The sequence below is a fragment of the Coenobita brevimanus genome, chromosome 6 (genome assembly GCF_032717465.1).
Source record: "Coenobita brevimanus isolate Jiangsu-jjx chromosome 6, ASM3271746v2, whole genome shotgun sequence".
In the NCBI taxonomy this organism is placed as follows: Eukaryota; Metazoa; Arthropoda; class Malacostraca; order Decapoda; family Coenobitidae; genus Coenobita; species Coenobita brevimanus.
This window is the reverse complement of record NC_136959.1, coordinates 2,802,341-2,809,049: the sequence shown is the minus strand read 5'-3', so window position 1 is coordinate 2,809,049 and position 6,709 is coordinate 2,802,341. Positions and strand designations below refer to the sequence as shown.

Sequence of the window (6,709 nt, the reverse complement as noted above, 5' to 3'; positions counted from 1 at the left end):
TGTGTGTGTGTGTGTGTGTGTGTGTGTGTGTGTGTTTAAGGGCATCACGCTGGTTGGTGTTTCCTATGTCCATTCTTTTACCAAACAAAATTCGTCAAATGAACATAACATTCAGCCTGCTCAAGATGGTTGATAACACCAAATTCATTAAAAGAGGGTTCAGTATATCAAGGGTTTACTGTATGTACAGTATTTTTACCATAATTTCCATGTTTCTTTTCATAACTTGAAACTGAAGGTATTTCTATTGATATACTACTAATATTTCAACCTCTATCCATCAGTAATTTACACCTAAAGTAATCTTCACCTAAGATTACCTATTAGCATTTATGTCATTAAACTTGAATTCATCGGCGGGTATTAAAAGTCGTACCTGTGATGACCTCCAAAACAGAATTAAACCACCCCCCCATGCCCTGGATGTCATCATTATGATGACACTAATTTCTCTGGACAAAAGTTCAGTTGTCATGATGATTGTCTTCCCCCACCTTTTTCCTCACCAGTTATTCCTAGAAATGGTATGCACATTTCTGTTATACTGCATAGTCTTATCTTGAGACTCGTGATACTTGGCTCCCTCCTTTTTGTGAGATGCTGCCCCCCTTAGCATGGGATGTCCCCCTTCCCACTTTTGCATGAACATATATTCTTAGTTGAATCTCTAAGTTAAAATTATAGAACCTGGAGAGAAAATAAATATTATTAAATGATAATACGATTATCCATGCACAAGTTAAATTGACTCCTTATACATTTATTATGCCCATCATCTTAGTAATATAATTCTTTATAGTCAATAGTATAGGTAGGTTTTATCAGTCGAACTTAGTCATTAGCATAATTGCTGCTTGAAGCTGAGATCACAATTCATGCTCCGAATCTTGGCTGTAGGATTTCATTATGTCATTCATTCATTCATTGCCAGACGCCATGTATCCCAGACGGGGTGGCCAAGGGCTTAGAGTTAATTGTTTTACAGGGAGGGGCACTAATCCTCCACCAACCCCACTTGACACGTAGGGATGCCAACAGCATCTGGTGTTCCCAGGCGGTCACCCATCCAAGTACTAACCAGACCCAACGTTGCTTAACTTCGCTTATCGGACGGGAAGCGGTGTACTCAACGTGGTATGGCCGTTGGCACTCACTCACAAATTTAAGCTCACACAACTTATCTCTTGTGTTGGTGACAGAGGACAGAGTCACTCTTACCTACATTTCATCGTCTGTACTCCATACCAATACATGCCGGATATGTTTAACAGTACCGTCTCAAACATACTGGACATATTGAGCAACACCAACTTCATATGGTTTACATCACATTCCAACTTCGCATGGTTCACATCACATTCCATTTTATAGTAATGCTCTATCAACAAACATCTCATAACATATTGTAGTACCTCTCTATGCATTCAGACTAAAGTTAGTCATGTGGATGGTTATTTCTGGTAATAAATCTTTAAGCATTCTTCAAATTATTCGACAAATACGAATACATTGCCTAAGTGCTTCAGTACGAATGCAAATACAGTACAGTGGGCTCACACTTTGCACGAGTGGATGGGCGATCCACGACCTTGCACATTGTGATTTCGCGTACTGTGAATACATAATCTTATGGGAAATATAACGTATGGGTGGGACCCCCTCAGATATTGATATTTTTTTAACCTTAGAGATATAATAAAGGGAAAATGTTTAAGACATACTGTATACTACAGATATAGCTAAAATAACAAAACTATGGTCAGTCACCTTAACAACAGTAGACGACAGGCCTGATGGACTCAAATAGCAGGGGGTTCTGAGGCGCGGTGACACACTTAGAGCGCCACTGCTGCCCTGGCCACACCACGCGAGTTTAACAGTTGCCGTGTTGTATTATTCCAGGCTTTGACAAATAAATTTAAAACCTGTCGAATGTTTATTTCTTCCAGAATCCAGAGACAATCATTATCATGGGGGTTGCAGGTATGCCAGGTGAAGCAGGTGAGTCAGTTGGGGCTGTGGAGGTGGAGGGGGAGGTAGCTGGTGAGTCAGGTGGGGTAGTGGAGGTGGAGGGGATGGTGGCGGGTGAGTCAGGGGAAGTGATGAGGGGAGGATCCTCCATCTCCTCGCTACTGCTCACATTTTTGGCAATTTCCTTCACCTCTTCTTGTTTCTCTGTTTCATTCCTCATCTTGTTATGGATGTATTTGTTATATAAAAACTTGGCATTCGCAAAATAACCATCATGCAAGTGAATCCAAACGTTATATTAGAAACTGGGTATCTATTCTAACTTAGTGTTATTGCCAAAAACATTATTGTCGAAGTCGTTATTGGTGAGATCTTATTGTAAACTCCTCTTGAGCACCTTCCCCATGAGGCTCTGAGTCACGATGGGCGCATCGTGTGGGGAGGGAGGTCGTGTAGTCTGAGAAAATAGCGGTTTTGGGCCACTCCTTGCCTCTGCCTTGCGCATTGTGGGCTAAACTTGCACATTCAAAGTTTTATGGGTATGCTTTTTGGTCACTCATGTACTATGCAATTCACACACTGTGATCACGCTTACTATGCGAGCCCACTGTGCATTGATATCTAATAACAATAATTTGAATCTATCTCCCTGTCTATTGCCAGATATCTTAATCCCTTATACGGGGTGGCCACAAACAAATCGCCTCCACGTCACCCTGTCCCCCACCATTTCACTGCCCTGCTCCCATTTCACACACCCCTCTCATATACCTCTCCACTCCATCCCTCCATCTCATCCTTGGCCTTCTCCTCCCTCTCTCCCCCTCCACCTCACTCACATACGCTCTCGTTGTCAGTCTCTCTCTTTCCATCCTCTCCACATTACCAAACCACCTCAGTGTGTTTCTCCTAACGATTCCTATCACATCCACATCCACACCACAATGCTCCTTCACATCCTCATGTGTCAGTCTGTTTCTCCATGTGACTCCACAGGCTCCTCTCAAATAACTCATTTCCACCACTCTCACTCTTGACTTGTACCCTTCCAACAACTTCCAAGCTTCACATCCATACGTTAGAGTTAGTATCACATTACTATCATGTAGTAACTTTTTCACTTCCATGCTCACTTCTCTGTTTCTTATCACTGCCTTCAAAAAAACCAGCAACCTTTCTTCCTTGTTGTACCGTTTCAAGCATTTCACCCTCCAAACTTCCATCCTTACTCATCACACTACCCAAGTACTTAAACGTACTCACATTTTCAATTTCCTCATCATCCAACCTCACTGTACATTCACTGACTTCACCTCTCTCAAAGACCATAACTTTACTCTTCCCTACATTCACCATTAGATTCCTTTTCTTACACACTCTCCCAAACTCATCCACCAAGCCTTGCAGCTCCCCTTCGTCTTCACTTAACAACACAGTCATCTACAAACAACAATACAGGGAGTTTCCAAACACTGCCCTCTCTCATTAGGGTCACTCCAACATCCACTGCCCTACCTTGTATCTCTTTTATAACCCTATCCATATACAGATTGAACAACCATGGAGACATGACACATCCCTGTTTCAACCCAACCTTCAATTAGAAAAATTCACTCAGTTCACTATCCACATGCACTGCAGCCTTAGCACTCTCATACATACTCTTCACAGCATTCAGCAACTTCCCATCTACTCCATATATTCTTAATACTTTCCACAATCTTTGTCTATCCACTCTGTCATATGCTTTCTCCAAATCCATGAAGGCTGCATACAACTTCTTTCCCTTCTCTAGAAACTTTTCCACTAAAGATCTAAGAATGAATATCTGATCTACACAACCTCTTCCCTTCCTAAAGCCTCCCTGTTCTTCTCCAACTAATTTCTCTGTTATTTCCCTAACTCTGTCAATAAGTATCCTACTGTATACTTTTCCTGTTACATTAAGAAGACAAATGCCCCTTTGATTACCACACACTTCTTTTTCCTCTTTTGCTTTGTACAAGGGAATAATTATACCTGACTTCCAATCCTCTGGGACTCTACCTTCCTCCCAGGCCATTCTGCACATCTTCCACATCCATTCTACTACTATTTTTCTCCCATGCTTCAGCGTTTCACCACACACTCCATCAATTCCTGGGGCTTTCCCCATTTTGACTTTCTTCATTGCTTCCACAACTTCCATCCTACTGATTTCTTCCTCTCTTCTCACCTCCATCCTCCCAGCCATTCCCCAGCCACTTATACTCGCATTACTTTCATTCTCTATGCTCAGTAATTCAATAAACAAATATGAATAAACATAAATACTGATTTGAATACAAATACTCAATCTCTGCTTTATACTCACCCATCAGCCCAAGTAGACTGCTAATTACACACTTACAGCTGCACAATACCTGCAACAGAAACTGGATAACAGTCTATAGCTCATGGGTTATATGGGCTTAGGCCAAGTGGTCATCAAGATTTACTTGTGTGATTTTAGTCACCCTCTGTTAAGTACTTACTCAGTCATAATATACTTATTACACACAGCATCACTGTAGATGCAGCAGAATTCAGATATCAATAACTTACGGGTTATTTGGGGCTCTTGTAAGTGGCTGTGGAGAGTTCCTCCCAGTTAATGGGAATACTGATTCAGGCAAAATCATTTCAGTCCTTGAAAATATGGTACAGGCACATTGCAAGGAATTGGCTAAGCATTTCTTTGTCTTTAGTTGTTTGTGTAGCTGCAAAAAGAATCTTTCATATATTTTTTATTGACTAGGGATTCGGGGAAACAGGGATACAAATTCAGATAAAGGTTTTTAATGCAATAATGGCAGTTTGGGTAAGTGAATACTTAGATACAGAGGATTGCCTGTACTTCCCAATAAGGAAGTATAAAATGAACTGTGGTTTATGTTTCAGGTGAATGGTGAGAGAGCAGCTGGTGAATGGATGGTGGATTGAACGGCAGCCAGCAGTCATTTTACCAGAGGAGCTGATGTGGACTCTGCGTATCCCAGCTGTAAGGTATTGATTATGGCATGACTCAGGTGTTCATGCTGTCTATCCTGGCTCTCTGTGCATAAGGTGCTGGACAGTGTTATCAAAATCTCAAAGGTGATAGTCTAATGGCAGCTGTTGTTGCAGGTCCACAACTGAAGTAAACTCAGTGAAGCAGACACATTAACAAAGTGATCATCATGGAGGTGTCTGAGTGATAAATTCTAAGCATACAGTATACAGGAATGAGGTCCTACCCTTGTTTTTAGTGTTATTTCATCCTACAAGAGATAACTTCAGCAAAAACTCTGTTGGTTGTGCTCTATATAGTGTCCCTCAGTATAAGAAATATGAATAATTTGATGTTTTTTAAGGGTGAAACATGGATCATTTAGCTGTTTTAGTAGCTTTTGTACTTAGTGTTGTTCTGCAAGCGTTGTGTAGAAACTAGAGGACGGTTGCTAAAAAAAAAGCAACATAGTGGTAATGTCCGACTGTGTTGACAGTTTTTGATTCAGTTGTAAAGGCCTGTGTACAATATTTCAGTCTGTGTATTGACAGTTTGTTAACTATGTATTAGTACTGACCATGTTGCCAATTGTTTATTAGTAATGGTGAATGTATTAAGTTATGATTGTGTTGTTAAATATGTTGACAATTGTTGTTTAGTTACAGTGGGAGCGCATTTTTCACATGACATTGGTGGTCAGAGATCATATTGTTGGTAGATGGTAAAGATAGCAGTGAGGTGAAGCAGAACAGAAAATAAACAATGTTTGGGAAGTATTAAGGGAGCTGGGAGGGTTGTTGGAATGCTCATGGTTAAGAAAGAACCAGATGTTAAGATAGAGAGTGGGCTGGGAGAGGATTTTGTGGAGGAGGTCAAGGAAGAACTAGATGTGAAGTTAGAGTATAAGGTGAGTAAAGAGATGTTTGTCATTAAAAATGAAATTGTCCAGGACTGTGTCAACCAGTCAGCTGATGTTGAGAAGTTGAAATGTTTAGAGTGTGGCAAACTATTTACATATAAGATTCACCTCACTCGACACACAGTAGTACATTCACGAGTGAAGAAATTTGAGTGCACTGTTTATGGTAAACTGTTTGATCTTAAGAAAAGGCTAACTCAGCACCTATTAATTCATTCTGAAGTGAAAAAGTTCAAGTGTGATGAATGTGGTAAGTTGTTTTATCGGAAATACCACCTCACCCAGCACCTATTAATTCATTCAGGAGTGAAGTAGTTCAAGTGTGATGGTTGTAATAAACTGTTTACTTATAAAAGTGATCTCAGCAGGCACTCACTAATACATAGAAAAGTTAAGAAGTTCAAGTGTGATGAATGTAATAAGATGTTCTGTCAGAAAACTCATCTCTCTCGTCACCTACTGATTCATTCGGGACTAAAAAGTTCAAGTGTGATAAATGTGGAAAACTGTTTGGAACTAAGCAGGGGATAGCCAGGCATTGTTCCATCCACTGAGAAGTTAAGAAATCTATTGTTTTGATAAGGATTGGTGGTGTATCTTGATGTTAAAAGAAAAAAATATATATACAATTTGTGTTTACTGAGCCCAGAATGGCATACAGTTGTTGTTTGTCTTAGGAGAGGCTTCAAGGGCAAAAGGAATTTTTAACAGTTTGTTAATTTCTTCATTCTGAGGATCTGTTCTGGCTAATGCCAGGGTCTTTGAAATAGAAGTATACAGTCTGACCTCGTTATAATGGACTAATTGGGGAA

General features: G+C 40.3%; 1 non-coding gene across 1 annotated transcript; it reads right to left on the bottom strand.

Moving 5' to 3' along the window:
• Nucleotides 1–1,029: 1,029 nt before the first annotated feature.
• Nucleotides 1,030–1,148, bottom strand: LOC145403165 (5S ribosomal RNA). The gene has a single exon (XR_013897939.1). It is a non-coding gene; the product is annotated as a 5S ribosomal RNA (ribosomal RNA).
• Between the last annotated feature and the right edge of the window lie 5,561 nt (nucleotides 1,149–6,709).